Source organism: Schistocerca nitens, chromosome 4, assembly GCF_023898315.1.
Source record: "Schistocerca nitens isolate TAMUIC-IGC-003100 chromosome 4, iqSchNite1.1, whole genome shotgun sequence".
Classification (NCBI taxonomy): Eukaryota; Metazoa; Arthropoda; class Insecta; order Orthoptera; family Acrididae; genus Schistocerca; species Schistocerca nitens.
In genome coordinates, this window is record NC_064617.1 from 574,374,852 (window position 1) to 574,391,698 (window position 16,847).

Below are 16,847 nucleotides of genomic sequence, written 5' to 3' on the forward strand. Positions count from 1 at the left end.
GTTTTATTTTTATTTTTTGCAGATGAGGATAATGATGAAGTTTATGTAGTTATTTAAGTATTTGTTGTAGTTCTGTTTGAAAGTATGTCGTATATCGCGTAGTTTAATGATTGAATGTTTTGGAAAGGGACAGCTAGATGTGTCATTACCTGTTAATTAGAAGTTTACCACTTTTCAGCATAATATACATTTCTTCTTTCAGTTCAATAATTTACTTTCTATTTTTTCCAGGAGAAGCTTTTCATGACATTAAATGATTTCTGAAATATGTCGTTATGTTATATGCTACGAGCACTTAGTTATTAAGCCTTTTCTAGTACTTTTATTTAGCCAGTTGTCTGTATCATTCATGAATGTTATCACATATACTCTACTTGTCTGATAACTTTGCTACAGTTGACTCATGACGAATGACGTTAATAATCCTTATTTCCAGCAATAAGTGAAAAGCAAATATTTTCATGCCCCAGCTATTGACTACTGATCCCAACGCAATGCATTGCCAGCACAAAAAATACTAGTCCCAACTATTACCAGTATACAACTAAATAGTGCTAACAGTTTAAGATATATTGCTAGCCCTATATATAATGCAAATTTTACTGATGTATTGATTTCATTATGCGTATGTATTATTGGACTAAAAACGTTGAGTACTAGGTCCAATGTCTTATATTTTAAATATGTCATCTGTCACATGCATGATATCAAATATGCTAATTAGCAGCTTGTTGCTACACACAATAACTCCTGTTTTGAATAATGAATTCTATGTCATTTGTAATGCTTAATTATGTTCTGCAATACTATATAAATGCTTTGTAACTGGCCAATGAGTGCCAACTATTATCGAAATCAGATGACTTCTGAATAATGTTTTTAATGCTATATAAATGCTTTGTAACTGGCCAATGAGTGCCAACAATTACTGCAGTGAGATGACTTCTGAATAATGTTTTGTAATATTCCATAAATGTTTTGTAACTGGCCAATGAATGCAAATAATTATTCAAATCGGATGATGCATTAGTGTAGTTCTGAATGATGACTAGCATAAGACTTAATGTACCGTTCACCTACTGACCTAATTAACACCAATTACTGCGATATCCGTATGTCCTGTCCATCCTCATGGTCATGGAGCACTATATTTGGTTTTTGCACTAATGCGACATTGATGGAAGATTATGAATTTTACAAGAACGTGGTGTTTACATATTAAGCTGTCCACCATTCCGATCGACAGAGTTGTCATTAAGATCCTACTGTTTGGTGTACCTACTGTACAACCAAGAGGACAACATGCAGTCTTAATAATACATTTCAGTGTCTTGGCTACGCTGATAAATACTTCAGGGAAAAGAACTTCAGATTATCACACTTGGTGTTGTGCTTCTGTGAAAAGTTGGGTGAGGTCGCTCGTAGAGAGCAGTTTTCGAGTTGCATAGCCCACAGAGAGAACTTGCGTGCTAGAGTTCGGACAATGCAGTCCAGTAGTGGTGCCTCGTAGCTCGAGGAAAGCAGTAGAGTTATGGAATTACAAAGGTTGGTCCTGGAGAACGATGGCGGTGCCTGAGCGATGTCGTATAAGGTAAAAGCAAAATATTATTGCTCTTTATTGCCACGCGCATATGTTGATTGCTACAACAGATTTTTGTGCTATTGTTATATCAAAGTCCCACGTAAATGTTTTTAAAAATTTCAATAATAATCTTTCTTATAAAGATAACTTTCGACCGTCATTCATGTGAATTTAAAGTTTTTACTAATTTCTCCTATCGACAGTCATGCCGATTATCGTAAAGAAAATCAGTTGTTTTTCATACATAACAAAATCTGGTGGCCAGCGTTGCACTGGGCTGTGCCAGAAAAATATCTTACATGAGCAGATATATACCCGTTATCCGGCGACATCATTGAGGTAAGAATTTTCAGATTATTCAGAATGACTTTTCAGGGCCATGACGCAGCACTGCTAACGTCCAGATTTACCAGTTTAAATTCACAGTCAGTTAATTATTGAAAGGTTACATTACGACATTTCTTTTGAAACGTTATATATGAGTCACATTTTTATTGGCAGATTAGACACTTTTTTATTGGGAGGTTACGGAATTTATCTGTTGGGAGGTTACACACGTGATGCCAATCCTAAGCGGTCCATTCGGCGTGTTGTAGGGCCCATATGTACCGCGCTGCATGGTGTCGTGGTTGCAAAGGTGGACTTCGCCATGGGCGTCGGGAGTGAAGTTTCTCGTCATGCAGCTTAGTGCGCACAGTTTGAGTCGTAACACGACGTCCTGTGGCTGCACGAAAAGCATTATTGAAAATGGTGGTGATGCTGTCAGTTTCCCTCCGAGCTATAATGCGTAGGTAGTGTGATATTATTGGATTTCAGACATTTTGCATATGAGAAAAGGATAGCGACCGAGCTGTAGTTTGTAATGATACTAAACATGACAACGCGAGAGTAAAGAAATGAAATCTGTTTATAACGTGCGCCTATACCAAGACGCGCGGCCAGCGTTTAAAAGGTACACTATGACTCGCTGGGCGCAGATATTTAAAATCATTGCCGCAGCGCTTGATAGCAAGAAGCTGCGAAACAGAAGAAACAACAATTTATCATTTGTTAGAAAATTCTAGAGTCTTTATAGTTAGTTGTACTTCTGGTCGCCGATATGTGAACATGTGCTTCATTGCCTTTGATGTTTGGTCGCCGACTTGTTAAGACGTGTTGTGTAGCACCGCTACAAGTTATATTTCGTTTAGTGTGAAAAACCACGTTATCATCAAGAAAGAAAACGCATTTGTAAACCTTGTGACGATAAAAAATACTTACGCGCACGCCAGGACATTTAATTTTTACAAAATATCACACATACAAAAGCAGCGATTGTTGGACTGCTCCATGTATGAGAAAAACATAAAAATGTAAGTTTTGTATTCATTGTAAATTTGTTAATGTTTATAGTTTAACGCCTTTGCTCTTTGAGAATATATTGATGCTTCACTGTACAGAAAATCTATGCTTATTCTTTTCTTTAAATTAACCACAAATAATGTTTATGTTTAAATGAACTTTGTTACAGGTTCGCTCTTTATCGCGGTGTCTCGATTGTATTTGGGAGACCATTAATGTGTTCAGTTTCCGATCTGACAACTTTTTTTTACAAACTTTCACTGTTTTGCATTTTTTTTATTATTCAAATAGATCCCTTAGGTAATTTCATTGAAGAGTCTGATTGCGTGAAAGCAATCCGGGTTAAGAGGTCATTTGAGAAACTATTTTCGCGCAATCAATCTGTACGTCTCCTGAACACAATCGAGAACCGACGCATCGACGATCATTAATTGATTTTTCACTCTTTCCAAGTCGTACAAAAAAAAAACGGCCAAGGAGAACTGCCGTGAGTACGCAATCTAGTGTTAAAGGGTGCATTCTTTATCTTGTCGGCAAACATTGCCATAAGTTATATTTGGTTAAATACGAAAAGAAAAAAACCTTTTAACGCTAGATGTGGCGCCCGAACAGGGAGTTGACTAAAAAAAAAAAAAACTAATTTGTTCTTTTTATTTTCATGCTACCATCTGGAGAAAATTGGAAGCCTAAACCAGTGATAAAAAAAAGGACGCATATGCAGAAAATCGCAGTAAGAATCCACAACAGCAATAAATAGCAGCGCGCAAGACAACTAATGTGAGTACGATTTTTCATTACGTTTGAAGCTTTGCGTACCGAGCATTCGGTCGGCTCGTGACATTCACTCTCTACGCTTTTTTCCTTTTCCTCAAACAATTTAATTTCCAAATTTCTGTTTTCTTTTGCTATTAGATCCGCCTCTATCACATCATTTCGCTTACAATAGTTAGAAATAGTTAGCAAGAATTTCCATTGTTGTGCATTTTTGTGAATCACAATGGCCGCTATCTGTGCCAGTTACAGTGCTCTATAAGTGTTTTTCATTTATTTTATCACTCCAGTTACCATATTGGCATTTTCGTGTGTCAGAGTTTCAATTTTTTATAACGCGCAAGCAATATCTGAGAAATCAGGACGCGAAATCCTTGGCGCACCTGACAAGTGAAAATCATAATAAAAAAAAATATATCTTTTCTAGCTCGTGCAGTGTAACTACTTTAAATTTACGATGGCTGATGAGCAACCAAGGCAACTTAGACCGCGCGCGGGTGTAAACAAACCTGAATCTCGTGGTGAGGGAACAACTGACGACGAAGCGACACGTGAGCTGTCGGCGCCACAGACCGCGTCGCAGTCACGTGAATGCTCGCTGTCAGATATACTAAAATTGTTTGCTGATATGAAAACCAGTTTTGAAGCAAACATGGGTAATCTTGACACTCGAATGGCACAGCTTACAAACAAGAGTGATAACATTGAAGCTCACATGGGTAATCTTGGAACGCAAATCAGTCAGTTAGCAAATCAAAGTGACAGCAGGTTCAACAGTTTAGAATCAAGGATAGAGGACACTCAAGTGCGAATGAACAATATAAATTCTGTTATTACCGACATCCAAGCACAAATCAAAAATTCGAATGACACCATGGAGGAAAAAATTAAAGCCATTACCACTGCTTTCGCAAGCGAGCTAAACGCAAGCGTACACGCAAAAATTGATAGTGTTCTTTCGATGGTGGAATCCGCCGAGACCAATATTGGTAGCAAGTTCATAGATATGCAGGCCCAAATAGATGTGTGTAAATCAACTGCGAGTGACTCGTTGAAACATTACAGTGATGTTTCAAAGAGAGTAAGCCAATTGACAGAAAGTGTCAACTACGTTGGCGAGCGAGTCGAAGACCTTGCTCAGCAAATATCCGATGTCAATATTGACAAAAAAATCGCAGATGTCAACACCGGTATAAGCAATACACTTAATGGGGAATTTGAAGAGTGGATGCAATCCAAAGAACAGTACATTGTCAGCAAGGTACACGCTGAACTAAAGGGTACGGTTAAATCTGCTACAGCAGAAATCTTAACCGCTCCCAGTACTTCTGGTGACACTTTAACCAGTGAATTAGGTGAAATCAGACGAGCATTTAGCCACGATCTTCCGGAATGGAAACGTCAGCTAAGCAAAGATATAGATCAACTGAAACGACAAGTTACGGAATTGCAAGGTGACAATCAAAGTGAGTATTCGCTACCGCCAGAACACGATAATCGTCAATATCCCGAGTGTCAGGTACAATTCTCACCAACAGTAAACAATACGCGTGGCGAAACTTCTACGTCACGTAGTCATGCCGATCAACTAACACTCGTTGAACTAATGCGAGACGAGAGTGTGCTAAAACACAGAGTTTTTCAGCCTTTTATACCTGAAAAACGAAATATACATCCAATGGTATTTCTAAAATCATTCACAGGCGCTTTTCCAGAATCATGGAGTTCAGGTATACAACAAAGACTCCGAAAGGAGGTTTACAACGCCGAACCTTTCAACACCAAAGGAGGAGGTTTGAGACGTTATTTTGAAAAATATCTACGTAAAATTCAGTATTGGGACACGCCCATTTCAACCAAAGATGTAATCATGATCTTAAAGTCAAAACTTCCTGTGTCAAGAGAAAAACTAGTTAATGTGAGTGAAGAAGACCTAGAAGCCTTTCTTTCTGTTCTCGACAGTTTGGATATGATCTATGAGGATGTGCGTGCGAGCGCGCGGAATAATTATAATAATGGACCGCCCGCTCCGCAGCAGCACATAACAAATTGCGTCAATGGAATGTCGTACCAACATAACACGGGACAACCAAACGCTCAGCCTTACGGCAATCATAACAGTTTCAACCGACGTAATTTAAAACAATATAACAAACATCCACACCAGAATAGATACAATCCGATTTATCAAAACACACAGCAACAATACGGTAATTCACCGATAAATCACAACGGTAATTACCAGTACCAGAACAACAAGACGAATAACGGAAATCGTCACAAGGGAAAGAAATGGAACAATTATAACAGACCACAACAGTACAGTCAGCCGAGTCACTTCACTCCCTCTCAGCAAATAAATTTTTCACAGCCGAAAAATGCGACATTTTCTCACCAACCCAACCAACAGTTCAGGAACTATAGTCAGGACAATTCATCGCATGCTTTTCCTGACACCGCCGGTCATAATAGCCAAGGAAATCCGACCATTTTCTACACACAGGCGAACCAAGAACCAAATGCGATGTCAAATAACACGCAATCAAGAGATGCACAAGTCGTATGGGATACGAACGCAAATTTTCGACCTGGTATGTCGCAAAATACTAGTCAAGTAAAAATAACTGACATTTCAGCTCCACCCCAGTCGGAAAACCATTAGAAGCTTCTTTAGGCCTCCGTGGGGAAGCTGCGGAACCAATAAGCTCTCATATCTTTAACCACTCATGCCAACCTTAGAAAAAGGCGCATGACAAACACATTAGCAAAGTCTTATCGTATCGTATAAATGAACGAGTGTTATGAAAGACCCACTTCAAACCATCTTTGATTCATCATAAGAATCGCAAGTGGCAGCACTTGTATGAAGGACCATATATTATATTAAGAAAGCCGCACATTGGTTGCTATCTATTAGCTGACCCTGTATCTGGACGAATAAAAGGATTGTTTCATCACGCAGACTTGAAGAAATACCGAGTCAACCATTGAAAATATCTGTTAACTTTAGCTGCTAAAATAAAATATGCACACACTATAAGTTGTCATACTATGTGTGAAGTACCAACGTATGTAAGAGTAATGCACAGGACTAACACCCTGTCGACCTGCCACAACAAGATAAGTAATTTATATGAGCACCTTAAGTAAAACACATTTATTGTAGGAGAGCAAAATTTGCCTTAGATGTAAGTTAGTTTTAAGTGAATTGAGCCATGAACGGCCACAGCCGAAAGAGCTGACAAATAAATATTATAGTAGGGACGTGCTAAGTGCCACCTGCTATCACTAGTTTTAAGTATAGCAAAGCTCTCTCCTCTTGAAAGAAATAAATTAAAATGATCATTCAGACCAGAATGATTGCTCGTAGGTAAAAAAAAAATTGATTAAGGTCGGTTACTCTAATGAGGTAAATGTTACGTTATGCATAAGGAGTGTGTGACAACAAATTTTATGAGACCACCTATGAAATGCAGCAGGCAAAAAGCAGCAGCTTAGCAAATAAGAATCAAGTAAGTCAATAACGATCCAGGTAGCAGGAAAGAAGTGTGCAACTCAATTATTTTATTATAATACGGAGAAAACCGTATACGCTCATAACAATTTTTCGGCACAGTGCAGCTGAAATACTTACGAAGATCATTTATAAATAAACTAATTTAGTACTAGAAATATCTATTTCAGGTCCTCGAGATACGACGATTTTTTTTTTTTAATTTTTTAGAAACCCAATTTTACGATACATGGAACAGAAGATAGTTAACAAAAAATGGTTCAAATGGCTCTGAGCACTATGGGACTCAACTGCTGTGGTCATAAGTCCCCTAGAACTTAGAACTACTTAAACCTAACTAACCTAAGGACAGCACACAACACCCAGCCATCACGAGGCAGAGAAAATCCCTGACCCCGCCGGGAATCGAACCCGGGAACCCGGGCGTGGGAAGCGAGAACGCTACCGCACGACCACGAGATGCGGGTGATAGTTAACAGACACAGTTCACTGCTAATGCATGGTTGAAGTAATTTTAGATATGCATAGAAAATTGTTTAGAGAGCTGGATCAGACGACACTGAAACTACTGTATCGATTTAATTATACTATTTGTCATGAAAAACTAAGGTGATAATAATTTATGTTAAGCTCATGATATCATACGTCATTAACACAGTGTCTTCAAATCTCTTCACTCCATAAAAGTCTTTTGTGTTTTCCTCTACCATCCTACCTTATCCAGTAGAGAAGTGAATTTTACGGGCTGGTTGCATGATTCATACATACAGGCTATACGAATGGATAGTCGTGACACATTGGTTGTCGACGGGCTATGCTTATTCTCCGCAAATTGCGAGTTCAATTAAGATTTGTTATGTGCAATTGCACGGCAGGGAACACCAAGCTTCCCAATTTCCCTAATGGTAGTTTGAACACGAACTGTTCATCACGTAAACGAAGCCACATTGACTATGTCTTCAAACTAACGACGTAATAGAGAGAAAATAAAAGAGCTGAACTTGAGAGAAAAGAGTAACTATTGTAAAAAGAAAAGAATAACAAGACTTCGAACAAAGTGTAAACCTAAAGTGCCTTGGAAGCACAAACTACGAACAAGAGACACGCTATTCGTCAGGCCTTGTAGTCACAGAGTCTAAATATTAACTTGTAAATAATTTTTAGACATGATATAGATACTAAATGTTAACTGTATTTTGTAGTAATAATGCAGTCAGTAATAAATGGACACGTATATGCTGCTGCGTGTGAACCGACTATAGACGAGTAATTAATGGACACGTATAAAAGTGGTGCGTGTGAACCTTAACATGACTACCAAATAAATGTGAACACGAATTAATAATAACGTGTGAACTGAAAAGGTGATAACTCCAAGGACACGTGTGAAATACCGCGTTGTTATAAGTACTTGTACCACGATGTAGAAAGCCGAAGAGTGAAAGTGAATAAGTGTTGTACCTACCACAAACGGTACTGTACGCCTTTACACGTACACATTCTTCGAAACAGCTGCGGGAGTCGCCGCATCTGGCTGCTTCCGTAATCCAGAGTCGATGAAAAACTGTGTAAAAACTCACACCACAGCTAGTAGACACCAAACGCTCTGCTTCTCGCAGAATACTGCTGCTACCGTTGTGGGACTGTCAAGTTATTATCACGTGACTGTGACCAACGGGCGTAACACTGTGTACGCTGAGCGCTCAACAATCAATTTTTCTTTGCACAACGAGCGCGGATGCCAAATGTGTTTGAAATTCATTCAAAATAAAATATGATAAAGCAATTAATTAAGCACTCATGTAGCTTGTGAAATTATAAAGACACTAATCGGAAGAGTCTTAAGCTCGATTTTGACATTTGCTACCGAATTTACTGACCAGGCCGAGTAATGACGAAAACGTGTCGAACCAAATAAAACCAGAAAAATAGATAAATATGAGAACTAAGCATTCCTAAGAGAATGAGACCTTATGTACATAAACAATTGTTATCCTTACCTAATCCAATTTTCTTTTAGACTAAGTTATTAGTAAGTAAGCACATTCTAATACAGAATTTTTTTCTGTATTTTTCATGTACGAAAACATAAATGGAAGCACGGACATGCGTCAAGTGAAATAGAGACCGCCACCATACGGCTCAACATGTTGCAGAACCAATCTTCCAGTTCCTGACCCACGACGTATTTCCAACGCAACATCACATCCCGACAACTACTCCAACGTCCACAGTGAAAGCGATGCCCTACTTTTCCTCCACTGTGAAAGTGTAATCAATTTCCCCACTCAAGTGCAGTGCTATCATTTATACCCGAAGTTCTACCACTCCTAGTGCAACTCATACCAACCCAAGTGTAGTGAAACATTTTTTTTGCAGGTCATGAAAGCCACAAATAAGTAAAGTGCTACGTATTTACTGCAAGAAATCTTCGACGAAACAACGACAAAAATATTCCTGTAATATATCATTGTAAAACAAGAATGTCAATTTTTTGTAACATATTTTTTCCACGAGTGCACACAGCACCCAGACTTCCTGCGAAGTCAAGCAATTTATTTCTTTGTTATTTTTTAATATTTATTATGCCATGTATAATGTATCTATGTATGTGTATCTTTATCTTAATTTCATTATCTTTTACCTAGATATGAACATTTGTTATCCTTGTACAATACATTAGAAAGAGCACAGTTCAATCGTTATGTAGTTACCCTATGGACAAGTTACTATCTATTTCAGTCGTACGAATATACTTACCTGATACTCTGTATATTAACCACTTCGCCTGATGTAGTGTGTAAAATCTATTGTAAAGAATTTTTGCAAGTAATACTAACTTGTTTCACGAAAGCAACAATATCACGACTACGCGTGAGTCGCGATGATCCTGACGGAGTCATCGCTCCTCACGCGGGAAGCAATGTGATATTATTGGATTTCAGACATTTTGCATATGAGAAAAGGATAGCCACCGAGCTGTGGTTTGTAATGATACTAAACATGACAACGCGAGAGTAAAGAAATGAAATCTGTTTATAACGTGCGCCTATACCAAGACGCGCGGCCAGCGTTTAAAAGGTACACTATGACTCGCTGGGCGCAGATATTTAAAACCATTGCCGCAGCGCTTGATAGCAAGAAGCTGCGAAACGGAAGAAACAACAATTTATCATTTGTTAGAAAATTCTAGAGTCTTTATAGTTAGTTGTACTTCTGGTCGCCGATATGTGAACATGTGCTTCATTGCCTTTGATGTTTGGTCGCCGACTTGTTAAGACGTGTTGTGTAGCACCGCTACAAGTTATATTTCGTTTAGTGTGAAAAACCACGTTATCATCAAGAAAGAAAACGCATTTGTAAACCTTGTGACGATAAAAAATACTTACGCGCACGCCAGGACATTTAATTTTTACAAAATATCACACATACAAAAGCAGCGATTGTTGGACTGCTCCATGTATGAGAAAAACATAAAAATGTAAGTTTTGTATTCATTGTAAATTTGTTAATGTTTATAGTTTAACGCCTTTGCTCTTTGAGAATATATTGATGCTTCACTGTACAGAAAATCTATGCTTATTCTTTTCTTTAAATTAACCACAAATAATGTTTATGTTTAAATGAACTTTGTTACAGGTTCGCTCTTTATCGCGGTGTCTCGATTGTATTTGGGAGACCATTAATGTGTTCAGTTTCCGATCTGACAACTTTTTTTTACAAACTTTCACTGTTTTGCATTTTTTTTATTATTCAAATAGGTCCCTTAGGTAATTTCATTGAAGAGTCTGATTGCGTGAAAGCAATCCGGGTTAAGAGGTCATTTGAGAAACTATTTTCGCGCAATCAATCTGTACGTCTCCTGAACACAATCGAGAACCGACACATCGGCGATCATTAATTGATTTTTCACTCTTTCCAAGTCGTACAAAAAAAAAAAAAAAAAAAAAAACGGCCAAGGAGAACTGCCGTGAGTACGCAATCTAGTGTTAAAGGGTGCATTCTTTATCTTGTCGGCAAACATTGCCATAAGTTATATTTGGTTAAATACGAAAAGAAAAAAACCTTTTAACGCTAGAGTAGCCATCATCCACTGCAATAGTAGCCCTTGGGCGGCCTGAGCGAGGCATGTCTTCGACAGTTCCTGTCTCTCTGTGTCTGCTCGATGTCCGAACAGTTGCTTTATTTGTCGAGACCGCTGGACACTTTTGTTGAGAGACCTTCCTGGCACAAAGTAACAATGCGGACGCGATGGAACCGCGGTATTGACCGTCTAGGCATGGTGGAACTACAGACAACAGGAGCCCTGGTACCTCCTGCATGGTGGAATGACCGGAACTGATCGGCTGTCAGAACCCCTCCGTCTAATAGGGGTGGTCATGAGTGGTTGTTTACATCTTTGAGCGGGTTTAGTGATATCTCTGAATAGTCAAATGGACTGTGCATGTGATACAATATCCACAGTCAACCTCTATCTTCAGGAGCTCTGGGAACCGGGGTGGTGCATAACTTTTTTTGATATATGTAGTTTTAGAAAGTAATTAAGCTATAGGGGATGAACGATGTTACTTTCAGGTGGAATTTACTTTCGCCCTTACGTTTTGCACAGCAGTGAACGTCTGTGAATGATCCACGAAGCGGTACACGTGCCAGTTTATTCCCAAACTTGTGCTTTATCGAGATGGGCTGTGTACTGTAGCTGGCTAAATAACATGATGCATAATTCGCATCATGATGTGTTGTTGAATCTGTGTTCTGAAGTAGGTGAGAGGGCAGGTAATGTTTGTTACATCCGTTATATTGGGGAATTGATACAGGTGAAGTTATTGAACTTAACGCTGTTCCTGAAAATCTGTTTTACCAAATGAAAGCCACACAGGGAAGCCATGCGGTCTGAGCCCACTTGCTACGGTTCGCACGGCTCTTCCCGTCTGAGGTACGAGTCTTCTCTCGGGTATGGGTGTGTGTGTTGTCCCTAGTGTACGTTAGTTTAAGTTACATGAAGTAGTTTGTAAACCTAGGGACCAGCGACCTCAGCAGTTTGGTGCCTTAGGAATGTACCTAAAATTTTCAATTTTACCAACTGAAATCTGGACTCTTCTGACCAGGTCACGAGTGTCCAGTCGTCGATGTGTTCACGAGCCCAATAGTGGTGCTACAGGCAATGTAATACTGTTGGCAAAAACACTCGCGTCGGTCACCTGATTCCATTGGCCATTGACGCCAAATTTCACCGCAATGTCCTAAGGATACGATCGTTGTATGTCCCACATGGATTTCTGTGCTTGTTTCACGCAGTGTTGCCTGTTTGTTAGCAGCGATATCTCTACGCAAATGCCACTGCCCTCGGTCGTTAAGTGATCGCCGTCGGCCACTGCGTTGTCCGTGGCGAGACGTAATGCCTGAGTGTGGTATTCTCGACACACTCTTGACACTATTAATAGCGGAATATTGAATTTCTTAACGATTTTCGAACTGGATTGTGCCATGCGTCTAGCTCCAACTTCCATTTCTAGTTCAAAGTCTGTAAATTTCCGTTGTGTGGCCATAATGACGTCGGATACCTTTTCACATGAAGCACCTGTACACAACTGACAACTCCATCAATGTACTACCCTTTTATACCTTGTGTATGCCATACTACCGTCATATTTATATGCCCATATAGCTATCTCATGATCTTCGTCACCTCATTGTACATCATGTAAAGTGTATAATTAGTGGTTGCATTGTTAAGTTCCCAGTTGTATCAGATCATGTAAAAGTCCGCCGTCATGCGTTACTGTGGCCGTAGAAGCACGTGTCTGTATCTTTATGGTAGTACAAGATCTTCAACCGCCAATCTGGGAAGTCAATTCACATTGCAGAACCCAGTCTTTTCTATATATTTACTAAGATGGTATCTGTTCTTTCGGACAGATACCATCGGTGACCAAACAGCTCGTTAGAATGAAATTCCAATGAAATGAACACCCTTAGCTGCTTATAGGCATTGACACACGTCAACGGGGACAGATGAAAATGTTTGCCCCGACCGGGACTCGAACCCGGGCCCTCCTGCTTACTTGGCAGACGCTCTATCCATCTGAGCCAGCGAGGACACAGAGGACAGCGCGACTGCAGGGATTTATCTCTGGCATGCCTCCCGCGAAACCCACATTCTCAACGTATTGTCCCACGCTACATTCGTAGTGCCCCCGCCCTTTATACTCATTACTCGCGGCGCGTTGCCGATTCCCATAAGAGTTCGGGCACTGTTTGTGCATTCGCACAGAGGAAGAAGATGGCCAAGTGGCCTGTGAGCCTTAACTATATATTTACTAAGAGGGTATCCTTTCGGACATGTCCTCTGTGTCCTCGGTGGCTCAGATGGATAGAGCGTCTGCAATGTAAGCAGGAGATCCCGGGTTCGAGTCTCGGTCGGGCCACACATTTTCATCTGTACCAGTTGACGTATGTCAACGCCTGTAAGCAGCTAAGGGTGTTCATTTCATTGTATTTTCCGTCTTTTCTAACCGAGCTCCCAGAAGTGTTTCTTACTTTAACATCATCCAGAAGGCGAGTGTAACTTGTGAATATTGCCAACGAGGTGAATATGACCGCACTTCTCTCGGTTTCTTGAAGTGCTTATAAAACGATGGTTATGTGGTCAATACGAGGGAACAAAAAACGAAAGGGATGTCGCATTCAACATAAAGGAGGGTTATTCATTTGATAAGCCGAATATTACTTGACGACTTAAACGTGAATATGCTGGAAGAGAGAGTACTGAGTGAATGCAATCTGCGTTATCACTAAGGTGAAGAGGAATCCTACAGAAGATAAAGAGCAAAAGAATACAATGGGTGGGCCATTTAGCCCGTATGCCCGATGGAAGACAGGCGAAGGTGGTACTAGAGGGGAAACCAAACACCAAACGCCCCATTGGACGATCTAGGCGGTGCTGGATGAACGACCTGGCGAAGGACCTAGCAGCTCTGGAGTACTGAAGACATCTGGATGAACCGGGCACAAAACAGGAAGGAATGGCGGAAGTTTTGTGGAAGCAGCACGTGGTCTGCAGGGCCTGTGACCGCTGGATATCGATATAAGTGGAAATGTAAAACATTACATTTATACTTAAGTTCTAGTGTGACATAATGCCTGTTGCTAGAACTCAACTGCAGATATTCCAGATTTTTGTCATCAAATGTTAAAGACAATAATATGTTACTCTTTCATGTGTTCCTATAACATTCAGTCGATTATGATGAGTGGTGAATTACTGTCCGCCCGCCACTGACGGCTTCTGTGGGAGGTGCGGGCGAATGCGGGATGACATACAAGCTTAACTGAGCGGAGGCACGTCTGTAGCAATATCAAGTAAATTTTGTATAAACGTTACTTTTTAATTGTATAAGTATTTGTATAAAATTATTGTTAATATATCCCAGCCAGACCTATGGTATACAGTTTAAAGTGAGATAAAGTGACACGTAAAAATATTCGATAATGATGGGTATCGGTATCATATCCATAGTTGTCCGCATAGCTAGATTTATTTTTGGCTCGCGATGACGTGTCAGCACGAGGGAAACAAGTGAGGCGGGGAGGGGTGCAAAGACATTGACATACCAGAATATCTTTGTAACCCCTAAAGGAGTTTCAACCAAAACTGGCACACGTGTTCACTCCTAACTGGAACAGTTTACTGTGACTCCAGGACAACCGTGTCACCTACATGGCTGAGGGTTTGGAGTGATATGCCTGGAGCAAGTTAAATGAAATTTGATCAATACTGTAGACAACTAATCATTTATATAAAAATTTTTTGGGATTAAAATACCCCCACTACCACTAGGGGCTGGAGAGGTGATGGAAATATGAGACATGCAGAAACGTCTGAAAACGACTTACTGGTATATCTTACCTATAGTTGACTGACTTGGAATACTTCAAAATTGTGGTGTGCAATATGTCAATTGATTGTGTTGTTCAATTTATGAAGCACATGGTGAGAATACAGCTGCAACGCGCAAACAATTGGGCTAGCGTATTTTGGGTCCTGAGATCATATCACATAGCTCAATAACACAGGAGGCGGACCCCACCTGCAGAGTCACAAGTTATAAACAGTGGAGAAAGAGGCAGTTGGCAGCGTAAGTCCTTTTCCTAGAAAGAATATTCAGTTAATGGCAGTATTACAAGTTTCCCAGTATTAGTTGTTTCCTCAGGAATCGAAGCGCGAAATTCGCTAGAGATACGGATGATACATATAAGGGGACGTTCTGAAAAGTAATGACAAAGGATCTTTTACTTTGTTGTCAACGTCAGTCGAGGTGTCACATGTTACGAATCTAGCTCTGTAGATTTTCCCGCTTCGCTAACGCAAGTTGCAATTCTCTGCCGTTAGAGGGCTCCAAATCGTAGCGAACAACATGGCGCTGTGTAACGTAACTATGTCAGTGCATGAGAAGCACAATGCACAATGCAGAAAACGAGCCGCCAATTTAAATCCAAAATAGCACTAATGATTGCATCGACGTCAGTAACGTGCGACGATGGGTTGTCCGCGCTCGTAATAACGGAAACGATGGTGCTAACCTCACCGTACGTGACAATGCGCAGTCGTACGACAACAGACGAAACTCACCAGTAACGTGTCGTTGAACTCATCAGAGAAAAGCATCGCATAACACAGACAAAATGGTTCAAATAGCTCTGAGCACTGTGGGACTTAACATATAAGGTCATCAGTCTCCTAGAACTTAGAACTACTTAAACTTAACCAACCTAAGGACATCACACACATTCATGACCGAGGCAGGATACGAACCTGTGACCGTAGCAGTCACGCGATTCCGGACTGAAGCGCCTAGAATCGCTTGGCCACCGCGGCCGGCTAATACAGAGACAGTCTTAGCCTAGCGTGGAATATCACGAGAGCGTGCACAGTCCATCATTGCAGAAATGCAGTACGAGCTATTTTCTGCACGTTAAGTGCTTGCTTCGAGTCATCACTTCTGACCAACCAGAGGAGACTGGCCATCTGTCAACCATATCTTTCGCGCTTTTAACGTGAGGGCGACTGGATCCTTAACAACATTGCACAGGTGATGAGCCTTCGCAGCCAGTGACTATAATTCCTTCCTCTCTTAGTTCGTCAACAACACTGTGACAGGTGATGAAAGCTGGTTCAACCATTCTGAGCCCGAAAACAGGAGGGTATGAAAGGAGTTCCGCCAGAAAGCATAAACGATGCTAGAATATTTTTATATGAATGCATGTTGACTGTTCACTTGAACATTTCCGAAAGAATACGACGCATTCGTGTAATTGATTCTCGTCAGTGTGCAATGAACCCACAACCTTCAGAGCGGATGGACAACTACGTTCGACCTCCAGAGGGAATCTAAAAATTACCGAGCATAGAGGACATGGACAGGGACTGCGGGTAAGTGACGGCGAGTCGGCCAGGGAGTGTGCCAAGATAGCAGCCGCATTGGCGATAAACACCGTGTCTGGGTGGTGCAGTGGTTAACGTAACTGCTTTGTAAGCAGGAAATCCCGAAAAATTGGAAATTTGTGGTGAGATCCTATGGGACCAAACTGCTGAGGTCATCGGCACGTAAGCTTACACACTACTTAACCTAACATAAA

General features: G+C 40.5%; 1 non-coding gene across 1 annotated transcript; it reads right to left on the bottom strand.

Moving 5' to 3' along the window:
• Window positions 1–13,234: 13,234 nt before the first annotated feature.
• Window positions 13,235–13,308, bottom strand: Trnat-agu (transfer RNA threonine (anticodon AGU)). Its single transcript has one exon. It is a non-coding gene; the product is annotated as a tRNA-Thr (tRNA).
• Between the last annotated feature and the right edge of the window lie 3,539 nt (window positions 13,309–16,847).